The sequence below is a fragment of the Bos mutus genome, chromosome 21, assembly GCF_027580195.1.
Source record: "Bos mutus isolate GX-2022 chromosome 21, NWIPB_WYAK_1.1, whole genome shotgun sequence".
NCBI classification, from domain to species: Eukaryota; Metazoa; Chordata; class Mammalia; order Artiodactyla; family Bovidae; genus Bos; species Bos mutus.
In genome coordinates this window covers 5,585,828-5,601,635 of record NC_091637.1, presented here as the reverse complement: position 1 = coordinate 5,601,635, position 15,808 = coordinate 5,585,828, and the positions used below count along the sequence as shown (strand labels likewise).

Below are 15,808 nucleotides of genomic sequence, written 5' to 3'. Positions count from 1 at the left end.
GGAAGTTTACCTTCCTCTGCAATTTTCTGGAAGAGTTTGAGCAGGATAGGTGTTAGCTCTTCTCTAAATTTTTGGTAGGATTCAGCTGTGAAGCTGTCTGGACCTGGGCTTTTGTTTGCTGGAAGATTTTTGATTACAGTTTTAATTTCCGTGCTTGTGATGGGTCTGTTAAGATTTTCTATTTCTTCCTGGTTGAGTTTTGGAAAGTTGTACTTTTCTAAGAATTTGTCCATTTCTTCCACGTTGTCCATTTTATTGGCATATAATTGTTGATAGTAGTCTCTTATGATCCTTTGTATTTCTGTGTTGTCTGTTGTGATCTCTCCATTTTCGTTTCTAATTTTATTGATTTGATTTTTCTCCCTTTGTTTCTTGATGAGTCTGGCTAGTGGTTTGTCAATTTTATTTATCCTTTCAAAGAACCAGCTTTTGGCTTTGTTGATTTTTGCTATGGTCTCTTTTGTTTCTTTTGCATTTATTTCTGCCCTAATTTTTAAGATTTCTTTCCTTCTACTAACCCTGGGGTTCTTCATTTCTTCCTTTTCTAGTTGCTTTAGATGTACAGTTAGGTTATTTATTTTACTTTTTTCTTGTTTCTTGAGGTGTCCCTGTATTGCTATGAACTTTCCCCTTAGGATTGCTTTTACAGTGTCCCACAGGTTTTGGGTTGTTGTGTTTTCATTTTCATTCATTTCTATGCAAATTTTGATTTCTTTTTTGATTTCTTCTGTGATTTGTTGGTTATTCAGCAGCGTGTTGTTCAGCCTCCATATGTTGGAATTTTTCATAGTTTTTCTCCTGTAATTGAGATCTAATCTTACTGCATTGTGGTCAGAAAAGATGCTTGGAATGATTTCTATTTTTTTGAATTTACCAAGGCTAACTTTATGGCCCAGGATATGATCTATCCTGGAGAAGGTTCCATGTGCACTTGAGAAAAAGGTGAAATTCATTGTTTTGGGATGAAATGTCCTATAGATATCAATTAGGTCTAACTGGGTCTATTGTATCGTTTAACGTTTGTGTTTCCTTGTTAATTTTCTGCTTAGTTGATCTATCCATAGGTGTGAGTGGGGTATTAAAGTCTCCCACTATTATTGTGTTATTGTTAATTTCTCCTTTCATACTTGTTAGCATTTGTCTTACATACTGTGGTGCTCCCGTGTTGGGTGCATATATATTTATAATTGTTATATCTTCTTCTTGGGTTGATCCTTTGATCATTATATAGTGACTTTCTTTGTCTCTTTTCACAGCCTTTGTTTTAAAGTCTATTTTATCTGATATGAGTATTGCTACTCCTGCTTTCTTTTGGTCCCTATTTGCATGGAAAATCTTTTTCCAGCCCTTCACTTTCAGTCTGTATGTGTCCTCTGTTTTGAAGTGGGTCTCTTGTAAACAACATATGTATGGGTCTTGTTTTTGTATCCATTCAGCCAGTCTTTGTCTTTTGGTTGGGGCATTCAACCCATTTATGCAATCCCACTGCTGAGCATACACACTGAGGAAACCAGAAGGGAAAGAGACACGTGTACCCCAATGTTCATCGCAGCACTGTTTATAATAGCCAGGACATGGAAGCAACCTAGATGTCCATCAGCAGATGAATGGATAAGAAAGCTATGGTACATATACACAATGGAGTATTACTCAGCCATTAAAAAGAATACATTTGAATCTGTTCTAATGAGGTGGATGAAACTGGAGCCTATTATACAGAGTGAAGTAAGCCAGAAGGAAAAACACCAATACAGTATACTAACGCATATATATGGAATTTATAAAGATGGTAACAATAACCCGGTGTACGAGACAGCAAAAGAGACACTGATGTATAGAACAGTCTTATGGACTCTGTGGGAGAGGGAGAGGGTGGGAAGATTTGGGAGAATGACATTGAAACATGTAAAATATCATGTAAGAAACGAGTTGCCAGTCCAGGTTCGATGCACGATACTGGATGCTTGGGGCTAGTGCACTGGGACGACCCAGAGGGATGGTATGGGGAGGGAGGAGGGAGGAGGGTTCAGGATGGGGAACACATGTATACCTGTGGTGGATTCATTTTGATATTTGACAAAATAATACAATTGTGTAAAGTTTAAAAATAAAATAAAATAAAAAACATTCTGAAAAGCTAGAGAGTGCTCTTAAATCTAGAAATCTTTCTAAAAAAATCCATATTTCCTTCTTATCTTTAACATTTAGATTCATTGTCTATAGAATTAATTTTGCACATAGTGCAGGAATGGGCAAAGATACATTTTCCATATGTATCTCCAATTGAACCAGTACTATTTACCAAAAGTAATTGTACCAGTTATCAGTTCATCGCCTCTCAGCCCCCAGTGCACCTTGCAGTGCTCTCTGCAACAGCAGACAGAGCTCTTTAGGTGGCTCTCCGTTAAGGGGGCAGCATGGTAACCTTCAGCTTCCCTCATAGCTAATTCGGTAAAGAATCTGCATGCAATGCAGGACACCTGGGTTCGATCCCTGGGTCGGGAACATCCCCTGGAGAAAAAAATGGCAACCCACTCCAGTATTCTTGCCTGGAGACTCCCATGGACAGAGAAGCCTGGTGGGCTACAATCTATGGGGTCTCAAGAGTCCACACAGCTGAGCGACTAAAGAGAGCGAGAGAGAGGGGGTAACCTTTCTCAGCAGAGACAGCTGGAGGGAGACCACCAGGGGAAGGGGCTGTCCTGCACCTTCCAGGGGCTGTGCACCGAGTCAGCACTGCAATGGGGGACACCCAGCGATGCTCACCTAAGCCACACGGCCAGGACATGTTTTCCTCGGCAACATGTTAACCCCAGCACAGCCTGCTTCTCCCCTCCCCGTGGCTTTCTTGGAGACAGCACAATCCTGGCCTCCCATCTTCATCAGCACCTCCACTCCTCCTGCACGCTTCCCTCCCAGCTTCCAGCTGTGGCTCGTCTGCCTCCCAAGGTTGCTTTCTGCTGGCTCAGCAACCATGGTCCAGCTCTGCTCTAGGCAAGGCCCGGAACTTCTCCACCAGGGGTGGGAGCTAGGCTGGGACCTGGGACCCTCTACTGGAGTGCTTGCACTTGCACATAGATGTCTCTTCCATCTATATTCCAGCACTGGAAAACCGAGAAGCTACAAGGGACTCAAAATAACTGTATACAGGTGCGAATGCAGCAATTATGAGCAATAAGATTCGAAAAGCCCACAAATCAACTGCCCCTTCTAAGTGCCAGGAGCATGATTCCTGTTTACAGCACCGCCACAAGGGTGTGAGAAGACCACCTAAACCATTCCTCTGGCCAGGCCCACCAATGCCCCCACCCTCAGCCCATTTAAAGAACCACCCCACTCTCCTCCAAGACCCAGTTAGGCACCTGTTAACATGTTCTCATGGTGAAGTCTTACCTGAATTGCTCATCAGACCTCTTCATTTCTACTGATTAGAGTCCAAGGACCATGGTTGATAACACTTTGAAGTTTATTCCTCCTTGGGCACTCTTCCTCAGTCCTAGGGTTCCATTGTAAGTTATATTTTCTCTTTTATCATGGCTTAATAGTATAGCTTTATATTAAACTTCCCTTGTTTAAATCACGTGTGGTTTCTGTTCCCGATTGGACACTAACTGATACACTACCATCACTTCCTATTGCCGTGTGGCATAGGTCCCTAGATCTGTGTTGGTGATTTCGTGAGTCTGTTCTGCTTCATTTGTCTTTGTCCCTCAGCCCCTGCTTTATCATTCATTTTACAGTATTTTCAGAGGCTTCCTGGCTGGTTCACTGGTTGAGAGTTCGCCTGCCAATGCAGGGGACACGGATTCAATCCCTGGTCCAGGAAGATCCTACATGCCTCAGGGCAACTGAGCCTGGGCACCACAATAAGAAAAGCCCCCAGGATGAGAAGCCCACCTACTACAGCCTGACAGAGTCCACACACAGCAACGAAGCCCCAGCACAGCCAAAAATAAACAAACCGGTTAATTTAAAAATATTTTCAATTTTTTGTTTGTAATTTTTGAACCTGGGTTATTTATAACTATAGTCTTTAATTTCTAGGCAGCTGGACATTTTCTAATATACTATAGTTACTGTTTTCTATGAACAAGAACATACTCTGTCCTGTCACAGAGAAATATACTGTGGCTTTCTTTCTGGCCCAGCATGTAGTCGATTTTGATTTGTGTATTTGACGAGAATGTTAACATTTTACCAGATGTTCTCAATGTGTTAATTAGATCGTTTGTTGATTGTCTTATTCAGATCATCTGTACCTGAATCTTTTTTTAATATTTTGTGGTCTGCTGCTTCTGTTATTAAAAGAGGTGAGTTTTAGTCTTCCACTAAAGTGAATTTGCATTTTAGTTTTGGAAAATTTTTCTGTAGTAAATTATTTTCCATGATTCTAGTTCAAACTTTCTATGTGCTTATATTTAAAGTGTATCCCTTGTAAGCAGCTTAAGGATCAGTCTGTATCTGGCTCACCTCAGGCCCTAGAATGTAAACATGGAAACTGCTTCTGGCCTTTCCTCTGAGAGCTTGGTGGGTCTTTGTCTCAACCCTAAGGTACTACAGGAATGTCCTCTCCATTTTTTCACTGATTTTAGCTTAGCATTTTCTTCTGTGCAGTTTAACAATTTGACCAGTTCTTACCAGGTCTTCTTGTTGGGCTCTGCTGTCATCAGAGGATGTGAGAGCTCCCCCTTCTGGTCTTCTATCCTATTTAATTGAGGTTTCTGTTTATTAATTTTTTTTTTAACAGAAGATAGGAAAGGAGGGAGAATTCAGCAAACCATAAACAAAGTAAAAAGGCAACCAAATATATGCAAATGAAGTGACCAATAAGGGATTAATCTCTAAAATATACAACAGCTCATGCAGCTCAATAACAAAAACAAACAACCCAATCAAAAAATGGGCAGAAGATCTAAATAGACGCTTTTCCAAAGATAGCCATAAAGCACGTGCAAAGATGCTTAGTATCACTAATTAGTAGAGAAATGCAAACCAAAACTCCAATGAGGTGATCAGCTCACATTGGTCAGAGAGGGTACCTACCTGCTAAGTTGCTTCATTGTCTGACTCTTTGTGACCTCATGGACTGTAGCCCACCAGGCTCCTCTGTCCAAGGGATTCTCCAGGCAAAAATACTGGAGTGGGTTGCCATGCCCTCTCTCCTCCAGGGGATCTTCCCAATCCAGGTATCAAACCCATGTCTGTTAAGTCTCCTGCATTGGCAGGTGGGTTCTTTACCACTAGCGCCACCAGAGTGGCCACCATCAAAATATCTTCAAACAATATATGCTGGAGAGGGTGTGGAGAAAAAGGAACCCTCCTAAAGTGCTAGTGAGAATGTAAATTGGTACAGCCACAATACAGAACATTATAGAGATCCCTTTAAAAAACTAAAAACAGAAGTACCATATGACCTCACAGTCCCACTACCAGGGATAAATCTAAAGAAAATCATTATTCATAACGATACATGCACCCAAATGTTCAGTGAAGCACTGTTTACAGTAGACAGGAGACAGAAGCAGCCTAAATGTCCGTCGACAGAGGAATAGATAAAGAAGATGTGGTACATATATACAATGGAATATTACTCAGGCATAAAAAGATCAAAATAATGCCATTTGCAGCAACATGGATGGACCTAGAGATTTTCATACTGAGTGAAGTAAGTCAGAGAAAGAAAAACGTCATATGCTATTGCTTGTATATAGAACCTTAAAAAATGGACAAAGTAACTTATTTCCAGAACAGAGAGAGAATCGTGATGTAGAAAACAATTTTATGGTTAACATAATTTTATGGGAGCTGAATGGGGGAGAAGGATAAAATGGGGCATTGGGATTGACATATACACACTACTATATATAAAAGGTCACACAGAGTCGGACGCGACTGAAGTGACTTAGCAGCAGCAGCATATATAAAATATTGTGGCTTGGCCAAAAAGTTCATTCAGGTTTGTGATAGTGTACAAAAACCCGAACAAACATTTTGGCCAACCCAGTAAAGTGAAAGTTGTTCAGTCTTGTCCAGTTCTTTGTGACCCCCTGGACTATAGCCTGCCAGGCTCCTCTGTCCATGGAATTCTGCAGGACAGGATACTGGAGTGCGTAGCCATTCCCTTCTCCAGGGGGTCCTCCCAACCCAGGGATAGAATTCCAGGTCTCCCGCATTGCAGGTGGATTCTTTACCATCTGAACAACCAGGGAAGCCCGAGTAGCTAACTACTATATAGCATAGGAAACTGTACTCAATACTCTACAATGACCTATGTGGGAAAAACATCTAAAAAAGGGTGGATATATAAAACTGATTCCCTTTGCTGTACAGCAGAAACTAAAATCAACTATACCCCAATACGAATTTTTTTTTAAACTGAAAATAAGATTACAGAGAATTTATAACAAATATAACTATGGAATTAACATGAAATAAAAGTCTTCTGGAGTAAATAAATGCACTTCTCCCTGTTCTTCCCACTAAGCACAGTTATAACCTCTGGATACTATACATCAAATGAGAGCAAGAAGACACTGAGAGGTGGAGAAAAGCAGTCAGCCTGGCTGGGACCGCAGGACCGAAGAACAACACAGAGGCAGGTTTCTTGGGTTTTCTTTCTGCCTCCTGTGTCCAACAGTGGGAGCTGGAGAAGCCAGCTATCCAGAAATAGCAACACAGAGAGCCCCCCAAAAAGCCTGCTCTCTCCGTCTAGAACATGAGGGAAGGGGCAGCCTAGCAAGACGGAACACTTCTAGGTGATAACTCCCCTACTCCAGTCAAGCACTGTGGAAAAAACAAGGGCCTCACCCTACTCCTGTAACCAAAATATAAGAGGGGCCTAGACGCTCACAAGTTGTGACAAGACATACCCCCACCCGCAATGGGTTGGTGGTGTCAGACATGCTGGAGTGGGGAGCTGAGACTTTTATAGCTTGAGACTCACAACAGTGAGTCCTTATCCCACTCTGCAGTGTCAATGTCAGAGTATGGAAGCACCAGGGTGGTGTTTGTGTCAGCGAACATCTAGTGGGGACCCTGAGGTCTTACAGTAACGGGGCACCTTCTGTCCCTGGGTGTCAGCACAGGCAAAGTAGGGTCGCTGAACTTCTACCTCCAGCAGGCAGTAAGTAGGCACTGATAAGACAGAAGACCTGAATAAAAGCTAGTGTCTCATAACACAATACTCACAGTGTTCAGGATTCAATTGAAAATCATTGTCAGAAAATCTCAACTTGAATGAGAAAATACAATCAACAAACACCAATTTTGAGAAGATGCAGAAGTTGGAATTATGTGACAAGGAATTTTAAGAAACTAATTTGGAAGAAGATTTACAGTAGGTAGGGAAAAACGTATAGTACATCCTGTGTGCTCTGTACCCCTAATCCCACGAAGGTAGCATTTTGCGTGACTATAATATCAGATCCATGATACTGACATTAGTACAACCCACAGAGTTTATTAAGGTGTTGCCAGTTGTATAAACAATCATGTGCATGCGTGTGTGTGTGTGTGTGTGTGTGGTTCTATGAAATTTGTCACATAGGAGCTTTGTGTATCTAGCATCTTGAGGTCCAGAACTGCTCCGTCACCACAAGGCTCCCTTGGGCTACCCTTTTGGAGCCAACCCTCCCTCAAATCCTAACTCCTAGAAACCACTCATTGGTTTCTCATGTCTATAATTACATTAGTTTAAGAGACCTGGGTTGGATCCCTTGGATTGGGAAGATCCTCTGGAGAAGGGAAAGACTACCCTCTCCAGTATTCTGACCTGGAGATTCCATGGACTGTATAGTCCATGGGGTTGCAAAGAGTCAGACAAGACTAAGCGACTTTCATTTTCAAGAATATTATAGAAATGGAATCATTCAGTATGTAACTTTTGGAGATTGGTTTTTCTCACTCAGCATAATTTCCTTAAGATCTTGATTGTTGTGTGTAGTTTATTCCTTTTTATTACTGAATAGAATTCCATGATACAGATGTACAAATTTGTTTAATCATTCATCCCTTGAAGAACAACTGAATTGTTTCCAGTTGGAGTTATTTTTTTTCTTTAAACATCTTTATAGAGCAGCATCCAAACTCCAGATCCAGTGGCCAAGGAGACCTATTTTGCTGTGGGTACCAGCTGGGGCATGCAGGCGGCTCAGGCTTCCCACTCTTCTGTTTAGAGACGAGGGTGGTGGGCGCGTTTCATCTTTGGCTTCCACAATGCTCACGTCCTCAGGCAGAGGCTTCTTAGGACCAGTCTTACCAGCTGGGTCCCAAGGCAGCATGCTCTTTCCCTTGACGCCCAGCACACCCTGTCTGAGCAGCATAGTGCAGACAGCAGGCTCAACATAGTAGTTAACAGGTCCCCACTGTGGCTCATGAGGCCATCTGCGTGGGCTTAGCCATGCGTGGATTTAGCCCTCTGTCCTCAGAGTTTCCCAGACACTACCGCCTCGCAGCCTTTGGCCCCCCTCTCCAGGAGGAGCTGCAGCGTACCACAGCAGGCCCGCCGCACAGGAAGTGGAGGACCGACCAGTCTATAACACAGAGACTCTGCCTGGGAATGGCACACAGACCTCCTGTGGCTCCCTTTTCAGCATAAAGCTCTACTCTGCCGTCAGGGAAGCCAAATTTCTTCTGAACCACAGCAGTCAATTCCCGGAATCCACCGGCCCTTCTCACCAAGAACATTCTGTGTCCTGGTGGCCAAGATAAGGATTTCTGTCCTGGTTGGTGTAACATGGACCTCACCTCAGCCAGCTCCTCAGTGAAAGACTCATTCAGTTCACCTTTGAAGATGCCATCAGTGACGAACTTCCTCTTCTTAGCCCCAGTTGGAGCTATTACTGATAAATCTACTGTGCACACTTATATATACATTTTTGTGTGAATTGAAGCTTCCATTTCTCAGGGATAAATGCTCAAGTGCAGTTCGTGATTTGTATGGTAGTTAACCTCTTCAGTTTGTTTTTTAATTGCTAAACTGTTTTCCAGAGTGGATGTTTATTTTACATTCCTACAAGCAATAAATGAGTGATGAAGTCTCTCTGCCTATTCAGCATTTGGTGTTATCAATATTTTTTATTTTAATTATTTTGGAAGTTGTGTAGCAATATCTCATTGTAGTTTGAATTTGTAAATTCAAATGACTACTGATATTGAACTTCTTTACCTGTGCTTGTTTTCCATCTATATATCCTCATGAATAGAAATATCTGTTCATAACTTTTCCCCATTTTCTAATTCAATTGTTTTTTTGACATTGAATTTTGAGAGTTATTTGTATATTCTGCATACAAGTCCCTTTTCAAATATATGATTTGCAAAATTTTTTCTTAGTCTGTAGATATGCTTACCTTTTCATCCTCTTAACAAAGTCTTTTACAGAGCAAATATTTTAATTTTGATGAGGTATAATTTATCAATATTTTTCCCTTATGGATCATACTTTTGGTGTCAAGTGTAAGAATTCTTTATCTAGCACAAGAACCTCAAGACTTTCTCCCATTTTTTTTTCTCTAACAGTTTTTATTTTACACTTTTAAGTCTGTGATTCATATAGACATGATATTTGGGTTGAGGCTCATTTAATGTCTCGTTTCTCTAGCACACTTTCTTGAAAATGCTATCTTTCCTTGTTTAAATGGCTTTTCACCTTTGTCAAAATAAGTTGGACATATTTGTGTAGATGAATTTCTGGGATCTCTCTTTGGTTCCATTAATCTTTGTGTCTATCCCTTGCCAGGCTTCACTGGTGACTCAGATGGTGAAGAATCCACCTGCAATGCAGAGCCCCAGGTTCAATCCCTGGGCCATGAAGATAGTCTGGAGAAGGGAAGTTCAGTTCAGTTCAGTTCAGTCACTCAGTCGTGTCCGACTCTTTGCGACCCTGTGAATCGCAGCACGACAGCCTCCCTGTCCATCACCAACTCCTGGGGTTCACGCAAATTCATGTCCATCAAGTCAGTGATGCCATCCAGCCATCTCATCCTCTGTTGTCCCCTTCTCCTCCTGCCCCCAATCCCTCCCAGCATCAGGGTCTTTTCCAGGGTCAGCTCTCCCCATGAGGTGGCCAAAGTATTGGAGTTTCAGCTTCAGCATCAGTTCTTCCAATGAATGCCCAGGACTTATCTCTTTCAGGATGGAGTGGCTGGATCTCCTTGTAGTCCAAGGAACTCTCAAGAGTCTTCTCCAACACCACAGTACAAAAGCATCAATTCTTCGGCGCCCAGTTTTCTTCACAGTCCAACTCTCACATCCATACATGACCACTGGAAAAACCCATAGCCTTGACTAGATGGACCTTTTTTGGCAAAGTAGTATCACTGCTTTTCTCTATGCTATCTAGGTTGGTCATAACTTTCCTTCCAAGGAGTAAGCATCTTTTAATTTCATGGCTGCAGTCACCATCTGTAGTGATTTTGGAGCCCAGAAAAATAAAGTCTGACACTGTTTCCACTGTTTCCCCATCTAGTTCCCATGAAGTGATGGGACCAGATGCCATGATCTTCGTTTTCTGAATGTTGAGCTTTAAGCCAACTTTTTCACTCTCCTCTTTCATTTTCATCAAGAGGCTTTTGAGTTCCTCTTCACGTTCTGCCATAAGGGTGGTGTCATCTGCATATCTGAGGTTATTGGTATGTCTCCCGGCAATCTTGATGCCAGCTTGTACTTCTTCCAGCCCAGCATTTCTCATGATGTACTCTGCATATAAGTTAAATAAGCAGGGTGACAATATACAGCCTTGACGTACTCCATTTCCTATTTGGAACCAGTCTGTTGTTTCATGTCCAGTTCTAAGTGTTGCTTCCTGACCTGCATACAGATTTCTCAAGAGGCAGATGAGGTGGTCTGGTATTCCCATCTCTTTCAGAATTTTCCACAGTTTATTGTGATCCACACAGTCAAAGGCTTTGGCATAGTCAATAAAGCAGAAATAGATTTTTTTCTGGAACTCTTGCTTTTTCGATGATCCAGCAGATGTTGGCAATTTGATCTCTGGTTCCTCTGCCTTTTGTAAAACCAGCCTGAACATCTGGAAGTTCACGGTTCATGTACTGGTGAAGCCTGGCTTGGAGAAGGGAATGAGAGAGCTAGTTCTTAGGTAGGTAGATAAGGAGTCTAGGGCTCTTGAGGAGGAGTAAAGGACAAACTTTTTTTTCTACTCTCCTTTTTCTTAGTCATGTAAGATTTTTTTTCTTGAACTCTGAGTTGTTATGGCAACAATCTATTTCTTCTAAGACTAACTTTCTTTAAGCCCAGAGCTAATGATTACACAATAAAACAACTCATCTTACTCAGAGGTATGTTTTTCCTTAAACTCTGTACTAACAGCACAATTGCACTCATCTCACACGCTAGTAAAGTAATGCTCAAAATTCTCCAAGCCAGGCTTCAGCAATATGTGAACCGTGAACTTCCTGATGTTCAAGGTGGTTTTAGAAAAGGCAGAGGAACCAGAGATCAAATTGCCAACATCTGCTGGATCACGCAAAAAGCAAGAGAGTTCCAGAAAAACATCTATTTCTGCTTTATTGACTATGCCAAAGCCTTTGACTGTGTGGATCACAATAAACTGTGGAAAATTCTGAAAGAGATGGGAATACCAGACCACCTCATCTGCCTCTTGAGAAATCTGTATGCAGGTCAGGAAGCAACCGTTAGAACTGGACATGGAACAACAGACTGGTTCCAAATAGGAAAAGGAGTACATCAAGGCTGTATATTGTCACCCTGTTTATTTAACTTATATGCAGAGTACATCATGAGAAACGCTGGACTGGAAGAAACACAAGCTGGAGTCAAGATTCCTGGGAGAAATGTCAATAACCTCAGATATGCAGATGACACCACCCTATGGCAGAAAGTGAAGAGGAACTAAAAATCCTCTTGATGAAAGTGAAAGTGGAGAGTGAAAATGTTGGCTTAAAGCTCAACATTCAGAAAACGAAGATCATGGCATCTGGTCCCATCACTTCATGGGAAATAGATGGGGAAACAGTGGAAACAGTGTCAGACTTTCTTTTTCTGGGCTCCAAAATCACTGCAGATGGTGATTGCAGCCATGAATTTAAAAGACCCTTACTCCTTGGAAGGAAAGTTATGACCAACCTAGATAGCATATTGAAAAGCAGAGACATTACTTTGCCAACAAAGGTTCGTCTAGTCAAGGCTATGGTTTTTCCTGTGGTTATGTATGGATGTGAGAGTTGGACTGTGAAGAAGGCTGAGCGCCGAAGAATTGATGCTTTTGAACTGTGGTGTTGGAGAAGACTCTTGAGAGTCCCTTGGACTGCAAGGAGATCCAGCCAGTCCTTTCTAGAGATCAGCCCTGTGATTTCTTTGGAAGGAATGATGCTAAAGCTGGAACTCCAGTACTTTGGCCACCTCGTGTGAAGAGTTGACTCATTGGAAAAGACTCTGATGCTGGGAGGGATTGGGGGCAGGAGGAGAAGGGGACGACAGAAGATGAGATGGCTGGATGGGATCACTGACTCGATGGAGGTGAGTCTGAGTGAACTCCGGGAGTTGGTGATGGACAGGGAGGCTTGGTGTGCTGCGATTCACAGGGTCGCAAAGAGTCGGACACGACTGAGCGACTGATCTGATCTGATCTGAACAGTTGTATAACATCAATGTATCTTGCTCGAGGACACGTTTCTTCTTAAGAACCTTCTGACTAATCCTGTTATCTTAAGATGCATGTTGCCGGAGTGCGTTTGTTAAGACCTTTCTATTGTTAATAACCAACTGAAAAAGTATATAAAGACAGGCCTGATAAGACAGGCCAGTGGGGCGCTCTCTGCCCCTTCGATGTCTGTGTCAAACACTCTCTCTGTCCCTTTTTCACTGTGATAAAACTTTTGCCACATGAAGCTCTAAGCGCCTTAAGCCTTGTCTCTGGTCCCAAAGCTAATTTTTCTTCTTCGGAGGTCTCGTTCCTGACACCGTTCACCATAAGCTATCAGGAATGGCTCCCCACTCCAGTATTCTTGCTTGGATAATTCCAAGGACAGAAGAGCTTGGTGGGCTATAGTCTATGAGGTCACAAACAGTCAGACATGACTGAGCAGCTAAGCACACACACACAACACACAGACATCCCTTTACCAGTACCACTCTGTCCTGACTACTGTAAAGCTATATAGTAAGCTTTAGTATCAAAGTTTTTCCTACCACTTTATTCTTTTCAAGTTGTTTTACCTACTCTACTACCATACCTTCCCATATAGATTTTACAAAAAGCTTGTTGATGTCCACAAAAACAAACAAAATTAAGTGGTGGTTTGATAGAAACTTTATTAAAACTAGAGAATTTGCAGAGAATCAACATCTTTACTAAGTTGAGTCTTCCAATCCATGAACGTAGGACTTATCTTCTATTTTTTAAGTCTTTCTCTATTTCTTTCCTTGGAATTTTGCAAATTTAAGTATACAGACCCTGAATGTGTTACACTTATAGGTAAGTCTTTCATTTTATTGGAAAATTAGAAATGGAATCATGCTTTAAATTTGTTTCTACATGTTCTTTTTTAATAAGTAGAATTTCAGTTAATTCTTTGATGATTTTATGTCCTGTGACCTGATGAACTCATATGTGGTGAAATTTTGTGAGGATTTTGTAGATTCATTAGTATTTTTTACATAGATAATGTTATCAGAAAATAAGGAGTTCTTTTCTTCCTTTTCAATCTGTGAGCATTTTGTTTCTTTTTACTGTCTTATTACAGCAGTTAGGACCTCCAATGCCATGTTGCCAGGTGGTCAGAATAACAGTGCTAAGAGGAGACATCCTTGCCTCAATCACAGTCTTAAGGGGAAAGCATTGTCTTTCCTTTAACTATGATGTTAGTTATAGGTTTCTTTGTAGGTGCTCTTCATTAAGTTGAAAATTTTCCCTCTATTACTAGATTGATGAGAGTTTTCATAATGTGTTTATTAGATTTTGTCCAATGCTGTTCCTGCATTGATTGATAAATCATATATTATTTGTTCTTGTTCATATGGTTGCTGCTGCTAAGTTGCTTCAGTCGTGTCCGACTCTGTGTGACACCACAGATGGCAGCCCACCAGGCTCCCCTGTCCCTGGGGTTCTCCAGGCAAGAACACTGGAGTGGGTTGCCATTTCCTTCTCCAATGCATGAAAGTGAAAAGTGAAAGTGAAGTCACTCAGTCATGTCCAACTGTTAGCGACCCCGTGGACTGCAGCCTACCAGGCTCCTCCATCCATGGGATTTTCCAGGCAAGAGTGCTGGAGTGGGGTGCCATTGCTTAAGGTAATTGATTTTCAAACATTGATCTAGTCTCACATAGCAGGAATATTCGCATTTGGTGATGGTATATCATTTTAAAAACACACACACACACACAAAAACCACAATGCTGGGTTCAATTTGTTAGCATTCTGTTGAGGAATTTTGCAACAAAGTCATGGGAGATTTTGATAGATGATTGTATTTTCTTGTACTGTATTTGTGGTAATTTTTGAGGCAGTACTGGTTTCAGAAATGTTTTCACCTTCTTATCTTGCTGGAAGAGATTGTGTAAAATTGGTGTTAACTTTTAAACATGTTTGGTAATTCTACAGTTAAACTGAGAATCAGCTCATTGCATTGCTTTTTCTTATTGTTTTTGCTTTCACTTTTATTCATTTCTACTTTCATTTTATTATTTGCTTCTTGACAAACACTCTAAAGCAGTTCTAAATTTTAAAAATGCCTCAAGGAACAGTTACAAAATTCTGTAAACAAATGTAAATGTGAAAAAGTTCCAGCAATAAAGATATAATAATAAGTTTCAGTAATAAAGATATAAATGAAAACCAAATAGAAATCTTAGAATTAAAAAATACAATAACTAAAATTTTTAAACTCAGTGGAGTTTTATGTTGTTTCTCTCAACAACAAAACGGAGAGGACAGAGGAAAGAATTCATGATCTGGAAATTAATACAGTAAAAATTGTCCAGTCTAAACAAGAAAGAGAAAATAGAGTGAATAAAACTAAAATCAAAACCATGACCAAACCAAAACCTCAGGGGCTTATGGGAGTCTAATGAAAGTGCTGACATTTGTGTCATTTGAATCCCAAGTGAAAAGGAGAAAAAGAGGGGGCTGAAAAAGCCTTCAAATAAATAATGACTGAAAATTTTTCAGATTCAGTAAAAGACATAAATATACAGATTTTAAAAGCTAAGCAAAAACATACAGGATAAACACAAAGAAATTCATTATCAGTACATGTCATCAGCTCAGTCGCTCAGTCATGTCCAACTCTTTACCACCCCATGAATCTCAGCACACCAAGCCTCCCTGTCCATCACCAATTCCCGGAGTTCACTCAGACTCACGTTCATCGAGTCAGTGATACCATCCAACCATCTCATCCTCTGTCGTCCCCTTCTCCTCTTGCCCCCAATCCCTCCCAGCTTCAGAGTCTTTTCCAATGAGTCAACTCTTCGCATGAGGTGGCCAAAGTACTGAGTTTCAGCTTTAGCATCATTCCTTCCAAAGAAATCCCATGGCTGATCTCCTTCAGAATGGACTGGTTGGATTTCCTTGCAGTCCAAGGGACTCTCAAGAATCTTCTCCAACACCACAGTTCAAAAGCATCAATTCTTTGGCGCTCAGCCTTCACAGTCCAACTCTCACATCCATACATGACCACAAGAAAAACCATAGCCTTGACTAGACGAACCTTTGTTGGCAAAGCAATGTCTCTGCATTTGAATATGCTGTCTAGGTTGGTCATAACTTTTTTCTTCCAAGGAGTAAGCTTAATTTCATGGCTGCACCTGCAGTGATTTTGGAGCCCCC

General features: G+C 41.3%; 1 pseudogene; it reads right to left on the bottom strand.

Annotated features, from left to right (window-relative positions):
- Positions 1-8,043: 8,043 nt before the first annotated feature.
- Positions 8,044-15,808, bottom strand: part of LOC102284005 (small ribosomal subunit protein uS3-like) — a 29,097-nt pseudogene continuing 21,332 nt past the window's right edge.